The 21,625-nt window shown below is 33.5% G+C and overlaps 1 protein-coding gene and 1 long non-coding RNA gene across 7 annotated transcripts in view; one reads left to right on the plus strand and one right to left on the minus strand.

Moving 5' to 3' along the window:
* The window catches only part of LOC126915281 (uncharacterized), a 51,626-nt gene that overhangs the window by 22,934 nt on the left and 7,067 nt on the right, over positions 1-21,625 (minus strand). Inside the window, exon 1 of one of the 6 annotated variants that reach the window (XM_050719826.1) lies at positions 9,840-9,858. The exons of the other annotated variants lie outside the window; for them this stretch is intronic. The gene's annotated coding sequence lies outside the window, so the exon portion shown is untranslated. Of the gene's footprint in view, positions 1-9,839; positions 9,859-21,625 lie in introns of those variants that run through there. 6 annotated transcript variants of the gene reach the window in all.
* Positions 19,919-20,662, plus strand: LOC126915314 (uncharacterized). Its single transcript, XR_007710162.1, has 3 exons — positions 19,919-20,023; positions 20,122-20,221; positions 20,537-20,662. It is a non-coding gene; the product is annotated as an uncharacterized LOC126915314 (long non-coding RNA).

Below are 21,625 nucleotides of genomic sequence, written 5' to 3' on the forward strand. Positions count from 1 at the left end.
GAAACTGACAATTTGTTTTATCGCCGCCAATTTTTCCATGCCAGTTTGCGACACACGCCGTTACAACTGTCTGACTCACGAGTCATTTATTTTCTTTGAGATCCTCGGCTACGCGCAAAAATTCCACCGCAATGATCATTACCGATCGCACTGAAAATTCCCTCTCGTCGCCTTGCCATCGGTTTTATACGGAAAGACTCCTGGAAGCGACGATTTCTCGGTAGCGGCGTGCAATCTCGTAAATGACACGGACGAATAAAGTCATAAGGGACTCGCGAGCACGGAATCAAAGTCGAATGACTCGAACGATGGCCAGCGCGAGCTCGTTTATCATCCAACGAGAAATATTATCATTCCATAGGAAAGCGTGTTATTTCGACGACGGTAATGACAATCGATATAAAAGCAACGGATGTGCAATTTAGAATAGAAGCCGTAAAAAAATAGCAATTAGTTTGAAGTAAACTAGTAAAAAGATAATTGAAAAGTGAAGGGATAAAGTAAGGAATTTCACAAAATAGCCTTACTGGATAAAATTAAATTTTGATACTTTGGTCTAACTCAAAAGAAAACAGAATTCGATTCAACTGTATTGTTAATAATATGAAGCCTATATGTACTTTGATTAAACGTCATAAAACAGAATGATTAATAAAATATCAATTATTTTACATTTAATTATATCCGTGTTTTGTGTGATATTTCTTGCTTTTTATCAGTATACCAAATCTTTAGCATTATCTTATGGAGATATTTGAGATATTATTATCCCTGTCCCTGTTCTCACAAACAAAATGTCTTATGAAATGGAAAAGCACAAAAAATGAACATTGTTTGCTTTCTCTTCTTGAAAGTACAAGATCCATTCCATCCTAGTTTTTAGAACGAAGTAAATAAATTACGATTTAAAGAAAATTCCAACAGCAAAGAATTAGAAAATTACTCTATATGCTATCAAACATTCAGCCATCATAGATAAACTGAATATTCCATAGCAAAGCTTAGCTATTAACGATTCAGTTTACCTGCATTAATAATTAAAATCCGTTATTATATTCATTTACAAACGTTTGATAACGATCACATTAAATATACAGGTTTGTTATTATAATGGATAATTAGCTGTTTCATTAATCTGATAATTTCTGAAAATTATTATTTATATCGAATGCCTTATAATTCCTATTGTTTCGAACTTTACTAACATAATCATGATAGCGTCTCACAACAATGGCAATGATAAACTAATTCCATTTGTTTCCTAAATTCCATTTTTGTTTTAATTATCCTCATAAAAATATGAACTTGCATAAATATTCTCGGTTTAATAAAGAAATTTCGGAACGTTTCTGTGTATGTCTATATAACATTTTCTTCGAATTTATAGCCAGATAATTCGACAGAATCTAGCTGACAAATAAATACTGAAATACCCTGTACATCGTTTCCTGTATGCTTATCTCTTTTTTCTAAAAAAGAGTGCAGTTTACCAGTATGCCCCTCGCTCGTTAGTAAAATCAAAGTCAAGCAAGTCATCGTGAACCGATAGCGTCAGCTTGGCCGCCTATCTGGCTAGGAGGAACAAGTTATCAATTCGTTGGAAACTCTGTTGTTTCGTGGAATGGCACCAGAGCCACAGATCGAACCGAGTTTACGCCTGCCAAGTAAGTAAGTCTGTCTTTACGGCTTTGCACACTGACAAAGGCCACGGGAAAGAGACATGCAGTCTAGGATAAAGGCTGGAAGATAAACAGCGACCGATGAATCACCCTCGCGACCCGGTCGTTCTACAAAATTGCGTATCGACGAGAGAAGAAGGGGGTACCACGTTGTTTAACTGGCGAATATTATCGTACGCTGAGAAATGCCCGGAGGAATATAAATGAGATCGCCTCTGGCACGTCGAACCACCAGTACCAACAACATCTGTTCGTAACAGCGTGTGCTCGCTCGAAAACCGATTTCTCAAACATTAGCGACGCGTTATCTGTCAGCTGTTCTAGGCGAAATGTCCAGGTAGACATTATCTGATAGAGGAAGTACGTGGAGTGACAGTGGAATTGTCTTCGATAAAGTTTCCATCTGATAACACTTTTACGCCAAACCTTTTCTGCCGTAGTCAGGAATTTCAAGACTTCGTCGTATTCGGGATATTTTTATTTGAAATGAAAGTAATTGCTTCCAGATATAACTAAACTGTGGTTTTTATACACATGATTAAAAAAGGTATATAAAATGTACAATGAACGGTACTTATTTTCTAGAAAATTTAATGTAAAATGTTCAAGGAGATAGAGAATTAAAAAGTGTATTATAGTAATTGTGCAAAGTGGTGATTTGGTATATTCCTTATTTTTCCACATCTGAGTGTACTGTAGTCTGTACAATTATATGTATTAACGTATTATTGAATGAAAAATTTGTCTTGAAAAAATTGCATTGTGAAGCAAAGGTAACTTAAATGAATATTTGGTAGTTTAATTAAATCATACAAAGTTTGTATCTATTATTGCAATTCGAATCTTTTAACTGCCAAACAACTAATATTTAGATTGAAAATTATTCAAGGAGATTATAAACCCTTTCATATTCAAATACATATATTCAAAGTACATACTTTAATAAGCCATAATTTTCCTTCTCTGAAGCCTGCTTTACCTTCTCTTATTTTTTAATCTAATTAATTACTTCCTTACCACTACAGCTAAAGGTTCGGTAACAAAATTTGTTACCAGCATTTCGAAACGAAAAAGGTATGTTAATATAACTCACAAGGTCTTCGATAATTGCGATGCTAAGCAGTGTATTTTTAGACAGCCACGAATTGAAAGTTTACGTGTGTCGGCTTAAAACCAGTTTTTCGAGTTAAATATCTTCGAAATTGTGAAACCTAGACATTCGATCAAATATACTCTTTAATCTTCTAAAAAATTAATGGACAGAATGTTTTTTATTGTTTCCATTTCAAATTATATCTATCGATTAAAATGGGAAAGCAAAAGAAAACAGAGCAAACACAATTCCCATTAAATTCATAAATATTTGAGATATTAATGACCATTGATGAGATAGTACGCTCTTTCATAGCAAAAGTATGAGTAACAGTTTGTAATTACCACTAAATACCAATTGCCAATGACTACGAGGAAAAAAGAACTTCTTACATTTATTTGAATTAACCATAACAGACTGGGAATGTTTATGCGTTTACAAAAATGTTAAAGGTAACAAAATGTACAGGATATATTAAAATATAGAATTATAATGCACTGCCTCTCATAATTACGGAACTACCCTAAAGTTTTCTATTTTTTCTACTTGGGGATCTCCATAAAATGAAGCTTTCAAGAATATATGTTCCTCTGATCGATGACATTTTAAACACACGTGTAACTTTCGTTTGATACACGTGTACGCATGTAAATATGAGGATCGCTAATTTTGTCCCTCAAAGGCCTCTATCGTGTTCTTGCATCGTGAAAGCTTTTCCTTTGACTCTGACGTCGTCATAACATGATAGCGGAGACCTTCGTCGCCAAACATAAATTCCACTTTATCCATGAACGTGAGAAAACTCTGTTTGTAATCGCAGCGTCCTTTCCGAGAACTCAGTAGTACAAAAATGAAATGAAGCGAGGCGATGCGGAAAATGCAAAACAAATACAGAAAAGAATAACAAACGGATTACTGAATCTAATCGTTTGACAATTCGAACACGGTGATATTCGATAAAATCATAATCATTTTGAAAAGATATATACGAACCATTCTTTTTTTATTTCTCAGATGAATTTGTATGCCTTTTTTAAGAACGTGTAATTGGACAATTTAATGATTAAATTACACATTAAAAAATGTTGTATAGCAAAGAGCTTTTGAAATTTAAATGTATATTCAGATTGACAGTAGAAATACTTTTTAACATTCTGTTATATTCTAGTATTTTAACCTTTTGAAGAATGCTGCTAGATATACATCATATACACGTTATATGTATATTTAGATTTCCTTTAATTCAAACTTAATTTCAAAAGATACAATTAACGTTATTGTGAATAAATGTCGTCGAATATAACTCATATGAAAGCTTTTTATGAATAATTTTAATTTACACGACAGTTTGATAAATCAAATGCAGCGATCTTCTTCATAGATATCAAAGGAGTGAAATTACTTTTTGAGATATATATAAATATATATAAACAATATTCATATATACAAATCATCTTTTTTATTTCTCAGATAAAATGGGAAAATTTGTACGCTCCTCTCAAGAACGTGTAATTGGGCAATTTAATTCTTAAACTACATATTAAACAATTTTATATAGTGGAGAGGTCTTTTGAAGCTGAAGTATGTATTTAAGTTAAAAACACAGGTTCCTTTTAATATCCAGTTATATTTTAGCATTTTAAACTCTTGAAGGATGTTGGTGGACATAAATTATATTCGCACTATATGTATATTTAGCTTTTCTTTAATTCAAGCATAATTTCAAAAGATATAATGAATCTTGTTACGAATAAATGTCACTGAATGTATGAAAGCCTTTTATGCATAATTATAATTCAAGAGGAGAAACATTATTTTTCCCGACAAAACAAGAAAAAGGAATAACAATCGCCTTTAACAATCTTTCTAACCTTAATAAATTTATCCCTCTGTAACAACGTTAATAGCTTGGTAACATTGCAAATATTATTTAATCACTTAATTGTTTACAAAATTAAAAGTATAATACAATAATAAATAAATCTATCTAATTTTGTTATCTCTATTATTATTACTATGTTTATGTTATATTATTAGCTTTTTATTACTTAATTTTATTAATTTCAACATATTCCTCAGCATTTATTCTCCTTTTACATTTGCAAAAGTGACAAACGCTACAAGTCCACAGCGTTCAAGTGATAAACGACGTAACTAGTAAAATTAACGCGTTTCTTTGTTTCTATTGGAAAGCTTCACATCTGACGCTTAGATCGTTTACCATTTCAATTCCATGATTCGCTTTCTTCCCTCGCTCGAACGAATAAAATCCTTCGGGAAAGAACATCTTCGATATTCATTGGAAACTCTATATATTGGCCAGCATGAAGAAAGACGAAGCGTGTAGGTACAAGACGCGTTCGTTACGGTAATAGTTTATCGTGAAACGTGCCACGGACTACCGTTTCGTTCCTGAACGGTGAATTTCTCATTGGAAAATGAGCTCGTTCGATTCGACCGAGCAAAAAGACTGCGAAACGGCTCGCGCGACCACGCACGCCGGAGAACAGGAACTAACGAGCACTCGAGTCTCTAACACGCGTCGAGATTTAATGCTCGTTACGATAACTCCGACCGTTTGAAGAGTATTCGCGGAAGACGCGTCGAGGTTTAACAAAATTTCACGGACGACGACCTGCGTAAATGGTGACATCATACATATTCGTAACGCAAAAATTATTATGAACGAGTGTCTTTAATTTGTAGGAGAAATGGCATTTAGATGGAAATTCAGATGAATATTAAAAGAAACTGAAATTTATCGAATGTGAATGGTGTTAATTTTAGCGGAAAGTTAATGATATAGCAAGTTAAAATGTTGAATGCTTTTTTATTAAGCAAGATAGGATATTGAAATACCTACCGCTTTATGAAGCAGGTTGGAACGTTGAAACACTTTTTTATGATATCGAAACATTTACATATTCTTTATCGATCGTACACTACCACTCAAAAGTATCCGGATATTCGCTTATCTTTGTCAAGATATAATTTAAGTATCACAAGTGAAAATTAAAGAGATCGACGACCGTAAATCACATGTAGCAAAAGCGAGGAATCACCATCATAAGTAATTAAATTTATTTGTACACTCACGTTAAATTCCATTGAAAGGAAAAATAAAAACGCGCTGTATATCATTAAGAAAAATCTAGAAGACGAAAAAGGAAAAACATCAAAAAATATCAGGCAATATCAAAAAATTGAAATGAAAGCATAAATTCTCGCTATACTTCTACCTCACGGCAACTCACTCATGTCACAATTAGTGCATCTTTCAGACACGAGATCCTCTAATTATTTGGAGCGGTGTAACGTACCGAATCATCGTAAGCCCACGGCCACGAGCAACTCCAATAACGTCTCGTTTTCACGCGGACTTATTTGCCTCGGCGAGTCCTCAAGGGCAGAAAGATTACAACCCGCGACGCTCGAATTCACAAACCGGACAGAAATTCAGGAAACGGCCTATCAGATTGTCGAGAATTTTCCCCAACGTTTCATCGGATTTCCGTTTATTTTAACCGATACCAAATCTGTTAGGAAGATAAAAATGGTCAAACGATGGCTCAGCAGAACCTCCTAACTCTCAAAATCGCATGTTTCTAGTACAGAAAACGGGACAACGATGACAAAACTGCGTTATTTGTCGGCAAAGAAAAGGATCATTACGGAACCCATATCTAATTTTCTTGTAACTGTCATCAAGCATCGATGAACTGAAAAGCATTTTAAAGATTTGTAAGAAAATAAAGGACATTATTGCGTTTAAGTAATTAAGATAAATTTATCTATAGAAACATTTTAATGGCTTCGTTACTAGGAGAAGAGTAATGGTTCATACAAAATGGCAACCTTCAGCGCAAAATTCAGAATCGCGTGTAAATAGATACCACGGTAAATATGATCTTTAACTTATTGGTATATTTATTTTTCCAGACTAAATGTTCCTGCGCATACTATTTTTCATTTTTTCTACTAGTATTATATTTTATATTATTCATATTTTACCATTTTTCAGCCAAAATTGTTATTTTTATCTTCAACATCTTCAATTTCTCTCATGCAAAACAAATATTTCTCGTTAATAATTATTCTACATTAATTTCAAAATTTATAGTAGTTATTAATACTGTTTTCAGCTGCTGCTTTATCGTCGAAGAACTTCTCCCTTCGTGAACAGACTTGTTCGTGTTGCTCGATTAAAATGGTCGATTGTGGTTTGTCCAGCAACATGTACGCAGTGCACGCAAACGCGTGCAGGTTCGTGCAAAAAGCAAGATAAAGTCTTGTTTATAATACCAACGGAAGACAACGTATATATTTTCCAACAATTATTGTATCAGAAAACGTACAAGACAACGAATTTTTTACTCCTGATATAAGAAGATATATTTATTATCTTTCGCAGAAAATCGTGGAAGGTCTTTAAAAAGCACTGCTATGAATATAAACATCTTTAGAACGGTTGGCAACAGGTAAGATGCAAAAAAGGAAAAAAGAATAAAAGAGCGAATAGCGAGACATGAAGTCGCACGTGAATGTCGAAGAAATGAGCGTGATCCATCGATCCTTTGTATTCGTTCCTTTCGATTTTCCTCGGCATTTATATTTATTTCATTCATCACATTCATGGCATAGGTTAAAAACCAAACATCTGTAACCTTGGTACATTGAAAGAAAGAAGATATGCTTCTACCAAGAAAACTTTAATTTCAGAGAATTAACTTGAATTTCAAATTACACAAAACGATGTACGTATCGCTAAATATAAATTGCGTGTAATGCTTCAATCTTTAATGTTTTAATGCCCCAACAATAATGTTTCGTATTTTAGACACGATATTAATGCACTAAATACCAATTTTCAATTTCCATTCTCGCACCGAAGAACACCATAAGACAGCGAGTTAATGAAAACCTACATAAATTCAAGATATGTTGTAACGAAAATCTACGGATCGGTCGTTTTAACAGATTTATGCAAATGATCTCGCGTTATCGCGAAGAAAAACGAGCGTTCTCGGCTCGACCTAAATAAATTGCGATCGAACAAACGAGCACGAGTCGTGTTCCCTTGAGTTTCGTTCGCCAGACGAATTTCCTAGCCGTCTAATATATCGGTTAGTAGCGGCTGCGAAAGATTAATTATCTAAGAATTAATTCAGAGAAAAATTCCCACCGAACTCGTGCGGATCCTCTGACACCGAGGCGCAGGATTCATTTGGTCGCGAACGTTACGAGCTTCCGCCGAACTGATTATTTAGAAGCCTCCTGGGAAAAAAGACGCGATGTGAGATGGGCTTAAGGAGGCGATAATATCAGCGAATATATGTCCGTATATTTCTCCGATGCAGCCGACGAACGGGATCCCCAGCTTGTATACGGGCAACTTCTGTATACAGGCTGGAGATGTCCTAAGTACACGTCTACATGTAGGATATGCATCGGTGACCGTGATGCCGCAACATATATGGTGTCCAAGAAGTACAGTTCGATTCTATTTATACAGAGTGTGTTTAAAAATATCAGTGTTAAATTTATCTTACGTTTCAATAAAATCAAGTAGATGAGAAAAAGTCGTATAAACTTATGTCCAAAGATGCCTTATTATTTATATAAAGCTGTAAACGTTCTGTGATTTATGGCAAAATTTTCTTTATGTAAGTATTTATAAGGGGAAATATGACAGGAAGAGAGAACCAAGGTTGGCTATGTATTCAAAAGGCATTTCTAAACCTAATATTCTGAAGTAGGAATATTCGAAAGAGCTTAAATGAAAACTTTCATTCTTACGTAAGGAAGAAAGAAGGAAGAAATTTACAACGGCCATAAAAATTGCTAAAAAATCTTTAAACACTTAAGTTTTTTAAGAAAAAATTTAGGATGTAATTCATAGAATTTTAGTACCCATTCAACCTTACCTCATTAACAGGTATTACAAGTTTGACCCAAACTTTTTGGACGACCTATATATATTCGAAGATTATAGGCGAAGAATGCAATAAATAACATTTTCTATCTTTTACAGGGAAGCAATTTTTAAGTCAGTATGTTGTCGATTAAGCCTACCTAATAAAAGCACATAATATTTTAACCACCAAACAGCATGTCGTAATGTTCGATAATAAAAATTTGTATAAGGAACAAGTATACGAGGGGCTTAACTACCGCCAATTATGAGCACAAAAAGATTTTAATATATTACGAGGGAAAACGTTTTGTTCTATTATTCTCTATTGAGATTACAAAAAAGAATGCTGTAATGTATTCTATAGATACAAAATGATATTTGAAAACGCAAGCTATTTACAAATCATTTCCTTGCGGTTCAACTTGCGCATTGTCACCCAACCATTTGCCATTAAATTAAGCAAAATTAGATACAGATCACCATCTATACATCCTGAAGGATAATCGTAAGATAATTGTCAAGATCTGTTTTTGTCTTACCCGATAAAAATTCAAAACGGTTATTTTATGCCGCCTCACAAGAGATAAGTTATCGTACGAAATGGACAACGAATCTTGATCAGCCGGTCGCCGAGATCTATAACGCAAGGTCGTTATGATTCAAAATTCATGACTCTATTCGCCTAAGAACATACCTAGAGAAAGATAAACGATGAACAACAAAAAATCTTTGGATAGTTCAAGTTGTAGCTTTGAAAATGTATCAAACGGAAACAAGATAGTATTGAAACTTTAAGAGAAAATTTTACGCAAACTACAAACATATTTTACGCGTTCATAAAAAATAATAAAAATATTACTTTTACAAGTCTGTAAAATTTAAAATTTGAATACTATAATTAATATTCAAAAATAATACCAAGATTGATGATTCAGGCTTATGCATTTATTTTAATTTATGTAAAAAAACAATTATATTAAATATGTAATAATTATTTTTTTATTCCATTTACAAGAAACAGTAACATCTCTTCTTCTAGGAGGATATAACTGTTGAATATAACTCCTTCGCCAAATGATGATTGTTCAGCTAATATTAATATATGTCTCAGATATAATTATCATAATTCAGTAACGTATGCATATTACCGTACCTTAGAATTATTTGACACAGCTTCATATTTTTCCTTGCTGGACACTTAAAGCACACGATATTTTTCTCTTCTTTCGTTATTATATCAGAAGCTAGTATAATATCTCATGATATACAACAAAGTTTATTATTCTATGCGGAGTTCATGACTGAATTACAAAATGTTGAAACCTAGACAAACGTTGCCTACTCTACTTTACTAAACTCTCAAAAATTCGAAAATTAAATGTGTCAATTGTCTTGTCCAAATATTTCACTCATGGGAAATTCAGTTCCACCAATTCATCCAACAGACGCGAATTTTTGAAACTAACGGAACACACTGTATGTATGTGAACGAGCGTGAACGCGAGAATGTAGTGCACCAAGACCGTTGCACGGTAACGTTGCCTTTCACGTATATACGCGATCATGCACACGGTTTCATGGGTTATTTGCATAGTCTGCTCGACTGTCTGGCGGACGGAAGCTGACTACGAATTCCTGCTAGAGCAGCCGCCTGTGTCAAGTGCAGCTAATTCATTTTGCTGACTATACCAGGGTTCTGGTTCGATCCGTCCTTCGGATAATATTAAGACTTATAGCGCAGACCTATGACATCGGGAACCTATGACACAACCGGTCTCCACGCAATTCCTGTGGCCTCGATATCATTATTGATGAGTCGCGAAACTCCACGAGTCTTACAAGTGGCTTACGGCTATCCTAAATAGAAATGGTACCGACAAGAATGTCATTCAATGTGTAGAAATTATAATGTTGGGAAGAATGGAACATCCTAACACTTTTTTGTTAAACGCGTTCGATGTTATTAATCTTCGGCACTTTTCTTCGATTCGGTCATTTTCAACAAATATTTGTTGCTGTACGTCATTTTAAAATCGTAAAAGCAATTTGTGTTTAATTGTAACTCGGGTAAAGTATCCTCCGCAAAGAAAAGTGGAGAATAATATTATTAGGAAATTTAAATTTTCTATATTTTCTATTAATATATGTTTATTTTAACATTATTAATATAATACGGAAAGAGTGTGTAATTTGTTTCGAGGTACAATTTTATTCGTTTTCTCGCGGCAGCGAATTAATGGTTCCACTGAATTGTTACACGTCTATTTACGCTCATTATTAAGGAAGTATGTAATTGTTTCACGTATGTAAGGTGTGTTTTCATGCAGTTAAATGGGGCATGTTAGTGCATTATTGTTGATAACTGTAATTATGTGAATACTGGGTCGGTCCGTGAGCTTTTGCGTACACTTTTGACAAACCGAGTGATTTTTACGAAAGAACGTTAGATAGATTAATGTCGAAACGGGAACACGTGTAAGAAAATGTAGATCATGTTTTTCTCAACTGAGTAAATACACTAAGAAGGATGTAAAAATTCGAGAATATATCACGTTCTCGAAACATAAATATAATAGAGCAATTTTTATTAAAATTCTAATTAATATTTATATTTGTGATATACTATTAATTATATCTCAATCCTAATGTAAAGAAGCTTTTTAAAAATTTTAAACGAAGAAGAAAAGTAGAAAGCTGAAAATATAATCGCAATTAACGTTGTTTAAATTGAAATATGCATGTAGGTATGTATTACCCATAAATACGACCCATAAATTACGCGTAGAGAATCAACATAAAAGAGGAGTGGTGGATTAAACACGGAAGTGGTTCCATAACGAGACAGTGATAAATGTTAGCAATTGGAATAGGAAATTCTGGAAAATTTTGTAGAAAGCTGGCATAGAGAGATCCGTTTATACAGACATTTTGGAATAAAATTCATCAAGTTTAATATAACATTACCCAGAATATCTATAAAATAAAATTAAAACGAGAAACATTTTAAATATTAGATATAAATCTAATAATAGGTATCTCTAAAAAATAATTCCATTTTATCCAATTTGTCTCTGAACACTCATAAAAATTGTAGAATTGTCAAATATTCCGACACAATTTCTTCGTATTGAATCTGTAATTCCAAGATACCGACAAATTTCATCAAAAAGATATGATGACAACGTACTTCCCTTTCTAATAATTTCACTCGTTTCAGCGCAAAACTCCCATTCTCTCTTCTACTGCGAAAAAAGAAGAACCTGCTTACTCTTCGACTCGTGGATCACCTTACAATGAAATCTAAAGCCTCATTACCGATAATTCCGTCGAATCAACGTTTCGACTCAACAGAAAACGCTTCGTAATCGAGAGTAAAAAGAATCGTCAGTCTATCTTACTATCTTCTGCAAATAGATAATATCAAATATAGTGAATATCAATCATATATTAACTGTATGAGATCTATGTAAGCTGACTAAGATTTAGTAAATCAATATAGAATAATTTTAACATGGTAGACAATGTTACTAATATACGCGAGTACAGCCAATGTGCTATATAATAATAGAATATTTAAAACGATGCGTATACAATGACTCAAAAATATTCATACACTCCTGGAATTTTTTATGTACAGTATATATTTTACAAAATATTTTTAAATTTCATTAGTACTGTAACGATTATCCTGATTATATTAATAAAATTTGAAACGGATCTTAAAATGCATGTATATAACATTTACAAGATATTTATTGGAAGTATACACTTATAAAAGATCATCAAAGTATTTGGATAGTACATTATTCAATATGTTAAGAAGTCACAACCTGTAGTGAAACTATCGTTAGCACTAACTGCATATTTAAGACTATTATTCATACCGTATACTAACTTTTTACTGGGTGTATGTTCGCAGTTAAATATCTTGTAACTTCTATATACATTTTCAGATCGGTTTCAAATTTTGCTATTGCAATGACGATAGTCGTGACTCATGACGGTGGTAATGAAATGAAAAAAAGTGTCATGTATAAAAAAAAGTATAAAAAAATATAAATAAAGATGAGAATTATGACGACTTTATCAGTGTAGCTAATACCACGCTGATTAAGTCTAAGGACCAAGAAGTCATCAGTAGGAAAAGGCTTTGTTTCGTTTCTTTCTCCTTCCAAGCCAGTAATCGGTAGCGTAAAATGAATTTGCCTAGGCAACAGTTTATGGCACACGCGTCGATTGACCTACATTGTTGTGTCACAGGAAGAGATGCCTGGGACTGAATTACCGGAACACCAGCGAGGGCAACGGACGAGCGTGAGGGTGACTTAATTAGCCAATTATTGTCATCGTGTATGGTACAGACGGTGGGGATAGGAGGCACAGAGCTCTGGCCACCTATACAGGTTCAACCTTTAACGACCACCCGTTGTTACACTCGGCCCAGCTAAATTCAGGACAAAGCCGCGTAGACGTCAGCTTTATCCTTGAACTGCTACCGTCCGTTTGAATTTTCCACAAAGTGAAACCTTCGTTAATCGCATCTCTGCGCTTCGAAACTAGCCAATAAAGTATTTCACGCGTTTCGCGCCATTTCCATGGACGTGCATATTTATACACATTTACGTTACACGCGGACCAGATACAGAGATATAACATGACAGATGTTTGCAACGGAAGGCTTATGGAAATAATTGAATTCTATTTAAGGTAATGTATTTTTTTTCACTACAACATTTAAGAATTAAACAGGTAAAGATTATGTTTCTAAGAATTTTTTAAATATTTCTTTTTATTGATTAGAACGTTGAAATTTTGAGTAATTTGCGTTCTCAAAAAAGATTGTTAAATTGAATTTATTAAAAGAATAATAGTCTTTTCCTTGATGAATTATAATTTATCAAATGTAGAATTTATAAATTAATAAGGAATCTAGATTATTAATATATTAAATATTGTTTTGTTTCTAATAGTATTTTTCTTCAAGTAATAACTTTGATTCTGAAAATAGAAAATGATAATTTAGGTTCTCTTTTCTCTCTCTCTCTCTTTCTCTCTTTCTCTATGTCGTCTTTCTTTTTTTACATCATCTCCTCGAATGAGGTCGTTAACGTCATCACAGCGGTCATTGATTTCGCAGTGGTGACATTACGCAATTCGACAATTATATATTTCTAGTGGTACAGAGCACACGTAAAAAATGGAGACATGGTTTATTATGACTTCCCTCTATTATCTTTGATCCTTATCAAGTGATATACATAAGCGTACGATCTCATTATTACAAATATAAATCTGCATAGCGTCATCGACGCGACACCACCGCGATGTCGTATCGGTCATCTGCATCCAGGTCTTAAGAGACGTTACACCAGATGGTTGCGTGCAAATTCGAAACAGATGTCGGACGGAAATTGTATTCCGAATTGGTGAGAAAGTTCGAGGAAACTCGATGTCCTTCGAGATCCTTGTTAGGCACCGATATTGACAAACACATGGTTGCTTGCAATCTCCTGGCCCCGAGACTAATACCTGTCTATCGTGAAACGTTAATGGCTATCATATTCCGGTTGGCAGCGAGAGGCAAATTGTACGCCGCCGGTCGAAGATCCACAGGGAAATTACGTTTTTCCAAGCGCAACGTGTATGGATCACTTTGTGTACGGAGATACGGAACATGCCTCGATGAACAGACCTCTTATTACACTTGATTTCCTTTCAGGAAGACTCTATAAATAAACAAGACTCGTTGCAACTATGTTAAGTAACGTTGCACGCTCGTGTTTTAATGAGAATTTAGGTTTCCCGTGATGGTAGAGCGATGATGCAAATGGTGTTACCTCTATTGGAAAGTATCGATGTTTTATCGTTATGCCTGGTGTTAAGAATAGAACGCTTAATTATTATTCTGTTTGCCGTAGAAGGTAGAACAGCATTCAGGGTAGAAATTGTATAAATTTGCAAGTTAAATGAAAGGTAAATATAGGTCTTCTTTCGAAGGTCTTCCTCGACCATAGTAAAGAACATCTGAATGTCTATTCGAAGTAATCGTATGTATGGTTGTCTGCATAGTCAATTGCATTTATATTACATCATGTTGATTCTTTAATAATATGTTTCTCTCAGTAATTCAGCTACAAAGACTAGGACTGTTTGGATTCTTGCTGATTCTTGATGTAATTTACTGCTATCATATAATATTACAGCTACGATACACGTAATCGATTTGAGTATATTTACTCAACAACATTTTACTCTAACATCTTATTACAAAAATGTAAAATAGAGGTCTAAATATGATAAAACAAGCTATGTTGATTATATCAGGATAACGCGATCCTGTTATTATTATTCTTACTCCTACGCAAATTGGATGGCTTATAATTTATATTTCGATTTTTCTACGATGCTTTCCCTTGTATTACATTATTTGAATATTTCATGAGCTTTATATTAAAAAGAAATAATAATAAATCCCCCAAAAAATAAAAATGGGGGAATATAATAATTACGTTGTATTTTCCATTACTTACATGTTTCTTATAATGCTTCTTAGTATTCATATTTTATACTGCTTCAATATTTTATACAAATTATTCCAAATGAAAATGAAAATAAAAGTGACAAAATAAAAAAGGTGGCAATTACAATCCACTTTACTTTACTTTCCCACCATCTCATAACATTTTATTTATAATTTCTATACTATTCAAATGTTTTATAAATGTTTTATCAGATGAAAATGGAAATAAATCGCGGGAAATAAATATTGTAAAGTGTAACAATCACATCGTATTTCCCTTCCACAATTTTTTTCCACTATTCTTCGGGTTTTTGGGCCACTTTGATATTTTGTGTAAAAACGAGTCGTAGAAAACAGAAGTAGCGCAGTGTAACAATTACGCTTTAATTAAGCAATTACACGCCAAATTCGTTTCGAAAGTACACTAGAACGAGGTAAGCAGACGATACTTTTAACAAGCAACGTGCCAGTTGTTTTTAGCTACATGTACTTACTTCCTCCTGTGAATTCTGAGATGCATTGTATTCACTCGAGTTGACCTATTTTCGTTCGCATCACCTATTGGCGAAGATACTTTTCTATTGTAATCTTGTTTCGAGAAACGAGAGGGAAACCCGAAGATATTCGCGTTCGTGGAACGATACGAAACAACAGGCAGTCTATTGTATTAACGACATCAACAGACATTCTATTCTATTAAATACTGTGGACTGTTATAATCATCGTTGACACTTTTTAAGAGAGATATATATATGTATATATATAACATATATAATATGAAGAGCAGAGTAAAAAATATGATAAGTACATCTTTGTTGATTTTTTTTACCTTAACATCATTTTTGGATATTACATTGATTTTAAAACTTGTCAAACTTTTGATAAAGAAATTTCGAAAAAATGTCTATCTTTGCTTATAAGAACTGCAAAAATATTTTCTGTTTACTTGTATACATTCCCGACTTTAGAGTTTTTACTTTCATCCTACTTTTAAATAGCATTCAAGAAAAACGTTCTATCGTGAATTCCTTCTTAAAGAGATCCTTACCAAGTTAATAATATCTACCAATTATCACGTAGTTGATAATGTTATAGAAAGAATCTCTTTAAATTTGCCAAGAATCTCTTTTTAGAACAACATTTCAAACATGCAATACTCACGTTCCCTATTAAAATTCCAAGCTGAAATGTTCCCTTTTTTTTTAAGAACAATGAATTCTAAGACAACGACGTTACATCAGGTCACAACAATTAAACTACAAAAGAAACGTTAAAGAAAAAAAAGTTTTCATTACATAAAGTCTCTTTACATCCAAGGCAACTTTCTACGATTAGCATTCGTACCTGCGAAAAATCGGCCGTTAGCATTCCCTGTAATCTGAAAGGAAAAAAACAGTCGAAACGAGTCCAAAATTTTTCCTTCTGATATATCGGTCACGGTGAAGTGTAGTGCAATTTATAAATGAAAAGTTTTCCAATACAGCCGCGGTATTGATGATGTTAGCAATGACCTTGGCGATGAAGAGGAGGAGAAAGGACGTGGATGATGTTCGACATATCGGTTTTGCTGTCACTAATTTCCGGCTTCGTTCGATGAGATATCGGACACGGTGATCGTGGAAAATACAAGTTTTGTTGATGCGCTGTTGATAGGTATACGAAATCGGTCATTCATTGACAACGCATTCATTCTCTCTCCCACGTTTCTCTCTTCCCACACGGCCAGATTTATCTGTCGAGTCTAGTCCTTCTTGATCTTTGTTGCTTAACAGTTATTGATTTATCCACACATTCAAAGATTTCTGTTACGTGTACCAACAACTGTACGTGTTGATAGAATAACGACGAGCCTCGTAGTTCGACTTATAACTGGTTAGATATGTCGTATCAGATACTACCAATTTTGATTTTTGTCGTAATTTGGAAAATGCATGTCTGCCATGAGGTATTGTACGTGTGAGTGTCTGTTAATTAATGTAACTGAATTAAAGTATAAATAAAATTAAGCGATATGTAGGCTGCGAATTTTTATATATCTATAGGAAATTTGAAAGTGCAAAAATACATAGAATGCATATAACATGCAAAAACATACAAAATATTCAAAGTAGAATATTTATTATGATATTTAGAGAATGAGAGCGTATTTTGGTTCCGTGTTTTGGATCGTATCCATAAAAATATAAAATTGCGGAAACAATCCGTAGTTTAGTGGTAATATAAACAATAATACACAAGCATGAATGTTATATTTAAACGAATATTTTATTTCCCTGTTACGAAAATTTGCTCTCTGAAGTATACTGATCGTTGTTCCATTTCAAATTCATCGATTAATTCACCAGACGGGGCTTAAATAAAAAGCAGAGCAGCCGATATAAGAATGGATCTGCGTTCTCAATCTAGTTCATAACCAAGTATAATAGTAGCCGGTTGCAACATACTGGAAAGCGGTACAAACGGAAATTTCTAAGACGATTCACGTCGATTCGAGGACACGATCGACAAAGAGGAGAACATAAATTCGAGAGCTACAGTTTCGAAATAACACTTTGCATCTCCATTTGGGATTGTTGCTATTCGAACAAAAGATAAATCGTGCAATTCCTTAGGGGGATATAAAACATTGAGAAACCTCTTTGCCAAAGAAAACAATACGTTCTCGGTTTCTTTTCTCCCTTCTTTTTCCTTAGAGGGTGATATAGAAACATAATTGAAATTTACCGTGGTGAATCTCTAGGATTTTCTGTTCTTTTTAGCTAGATTAAATACGAGTCGTTTAAAGCAATCCAGATCTCCACACAGATAGAGAAAAGAATCGTAAAAATGAAACTTTATCCCGGTTAGAAACGTTATCAGAACTACCAAATGTAGAACAAAAATATCTTTTTTTTTTTTCAAGAAACAACCAGGGCATTCTCGAAATTGGAAATTATATTCTAAAGATTTGATCAAATATTTTAGGAAAATATCGTTTAATCTTTTAACGAACTGAATCTCTGAACTGAATCATTCCAAATATAATAATTAGATCACGCTTATTTATAAAAATTTATATTTCGATAAGCATGACAAAAGGAATACTTTACTTTGATTATTTTGTACATTCTGTATATTTTTGCATCATAAAATTTTTCATAAATGCGTAAACAACCACAATAATAAAAACGAATACGATACAAAGATTGTTTTTCATATAAAAATCATAAACACAAAGTATTTTCAACCAATGAATTAGTTTCATCCAATTATTACTGGGTTATTAGCAGGCAATTTTAGTATAAACCCATTTCCTTTAATTGTAACCTATTGATTATCTCATTTGGATAGATCTCAAAAGCATCGTGTGTAAACGCATTATCTATGGGTCACATAAATTTCTCAGATCAGTAGGTTAATGGTTATCAGTTAATCATAGAAGAAATTTATACTTCCTCTATCAGAAAACTTCTTGTACCAACAGATAAAGTAATACAAAATGAGATCGAGTAACTATTAGAACAGATACATTACTTTCGAATGAAGTTACAATGCTTCGAAGACGATAATGAACATCATTTTATCTAATTAAATATGTTTACAACTGTTCTTAAAAAAGTCTGTAAATGCACCACCCTGTGTTACAAGAAAGAAATGATATATGTATTTGAAAATAAAATTCATCGTGTCCCTCTAACAATATTACGAAATAATTTTTTTTGCTAGAATGAAATATCTATTAGGTACATTTAGATTTTTCCAAATGATCAAATGGCGGTTGAAACATCGAGAAAAAGAAGATGATAGTGTAATTGTAGCAACCAGCTTCTGTGACACAAATATATATTCATTAAAATATCATAAGAATCTTTCCAGGACAAATCTTAAAAAAATTCGTAAACAATTCTGTCATAACAAAAAGCTAACATAAAATTTGAAAATAAAATTCTTTCCGTACCTCTGACAATATTACAAAGCAAATTTTCACATTCAATATATTTCAATACATTAGTTATTATAATAGATTTTCTTAAATAATTCAAGAACGACAGTAATTAAAAAAGGAAGCAACTATCAAATTGTCTCAATCGCCTAGTATAACACGTTTGCTTTTTTGCCATTGAAACTTTTCCTTTCCTCCGCTGGAAAAGCAACTTTCAACTTTTTGTGCTTCGCGATTTCGCTTTCACAAATTTGCATCATACATACATGTCGATGCGCCTACGTTCAACGAACACGGAAAGATATGGCGATATCGAGCTTTAGGCGTACTAGCAACACTTCGCCGCGCGACAGTTTTCTCACTCTCGCTCGCATCCATCAAAAACTCCATTTCTTCTTCTTCTAATAACGAAAATGTCCTGCAGTCGTGTCGACAATTGCACGCACATCCACATAAACGGATGTCCTTTCCGTAAACGACAAACCGTCGCTAGTGCGCTCATAGCCTAAGGATGCACATTTTGTTTCGGTTTTGCATGTAAATACACAGACCCGTGCTAAACTGTGGATCGATACTCACCACTTTCTCAGGCCGCTCTGCCGGCCTGTTATTTCCATCTCGCTTTTGACATTGAATTCACATCATGTGCCGTGAGGAACAAAAGAAGATAAGACCGGTATCACCGTGCTGGCACAACGTAGGAAACGTGAGTTCCAAATGTAGTTGAACGCAACGAGCTCCGAGGATCAGCACAAGAAATAGATAGATGCAACAATTGTACGTGATGCTACGTGTTTGCAAATTGTTGGTCATAGTCGCAAGAAGAAATTGAAATCGGTATTTTAAAACTAATAATTTATGCATTTGAAGATGTTGGGCTTGTATACTAGCATTCGTAAGTGTCTAGACACCTATGTTCGATTAATAATAATATTATTTGAATTTACGTATTATCTTACTGTTTATCACTACCTTTTACTATTATTTTTTAAGAAATTTCTAATCTTGTAAGAAGAAAGGTGACGCAAGGATTCTCCGCAACACTTCAAATTTCCAAATTGTCGGTCATAGTTGCAAGAAGAAATTGAAATTGGTATTTTGAAACTAATATTTTGTACATCTTTGAAGATATTCCTATTTCTAACGCTTGTAAATTTATAATAATATTTGAATTTGAGTAGTGATAAAATAATTCTATACAGATTGACAATTACAAACTGCAATTTTGTTATTGCATATTGGCTTAAATAATTTTTATTGTATCATAACAGCTTATTACAAGCCTACCGTAAGTAGATGTGATAGTTCTGATGAGTGATATCGAGTTTATAAATTGTTTACAAGTAAGAAAAATAATAGCTCTTACACGATAAGAGGGAACTGTTGTAAATTGCGTTATATATTGCAGGAAGGAAACGCAAGGCGAGAACACGTATTTGAATGCAATGAACTTCAAGGTGGTCTGGGCAACCTAGAAATAGGAAAAAGGAACGAGACCCAAGACTTCAAATAATGTTAGAGTAGTGGTGTGGAAGGGATCTACAATTCCAGAAATTTGTTAATCCTTTCTTTAACACTCTATCGTATTATTTTCATTGCAGATAACCGATATGATAAGGAATTTTTATCTTCGTCCGTGTTATACCTAGAGTGTCTTGTATTATGCGCTTAGTAATAAAAGAATAGTGCAATTTCTTTGTAGAGTCATAATAAACAAAGCTAGTTCCCAAAAAATGATACAATTTACGTATTTTTTGTTATAAAAAATGCCATACACAGTGTAAATCAAGATTTTGAAAATACTAATTTATTATATACACGTGTACAACCTCTTGAAAGTATCATTCCTATCCTTTGTGTATTGAACAAAAAATTGTGAATTTTCCACAAAGTACAGAATACTATTTTATAAGTACTAACAATAAACTGATTTACGTTAATGTGATTTTCAACTAATCATACGATAAGCATATAAACTTAACAGGAGGATCACATTCTACATTTTGTTTCTCTTTTATCGAATACGAACTGTTTCATCTTCTTATCACAGTTGCGTATACGTAAGCCTTCTTTTCCTTTCACTACATTTACACAGTGATACTAAAATTCTACAAACTCAGCTACCTTAGTATAATTAAATTTCTGCTGTGCCGTTGTTAATTTTTAATATGAGAACCGTATTCTTTCTAAGAAAGATATAAAACATTGAACTCTGAATTTAATATGAAAAACGCCATGAAATAGTCGTGTCAACATCTAATAGTAGGAAGGAAAGTGAAATCTCGTTTTGGTTTTCCAAACACTTCACACTGTTAAAATACTGCCTCGACCTGCACTAGCCTACCTGACCGTATCTCCTCTGTTTTCGAAACGCTCGCGTAGATTATAAAAGGCTGGACAGGGAAACAAGCACGGAAAATGTCAGGGCCTTGTCTTCCAGCTTCGAGTGGCGAGAACGTGTATATAAATATACAGGGTTAAAAAATTTTCCTCTGCT

This window comes from Bombus affinis, chromosome 4 (genome assembly GCF_024516045.1).
Source record: "Bombus affinis isolate iyBomAffi1 chromosome 4, iyBomAffi1.2, whole genome shotgun sequence".
Taxonomy (NCBI): Eukaryota; Metazoa; Arthropoda; class Insecta; order Hymenoptera; family Apidae; genus Bombus; species Bombus affinis.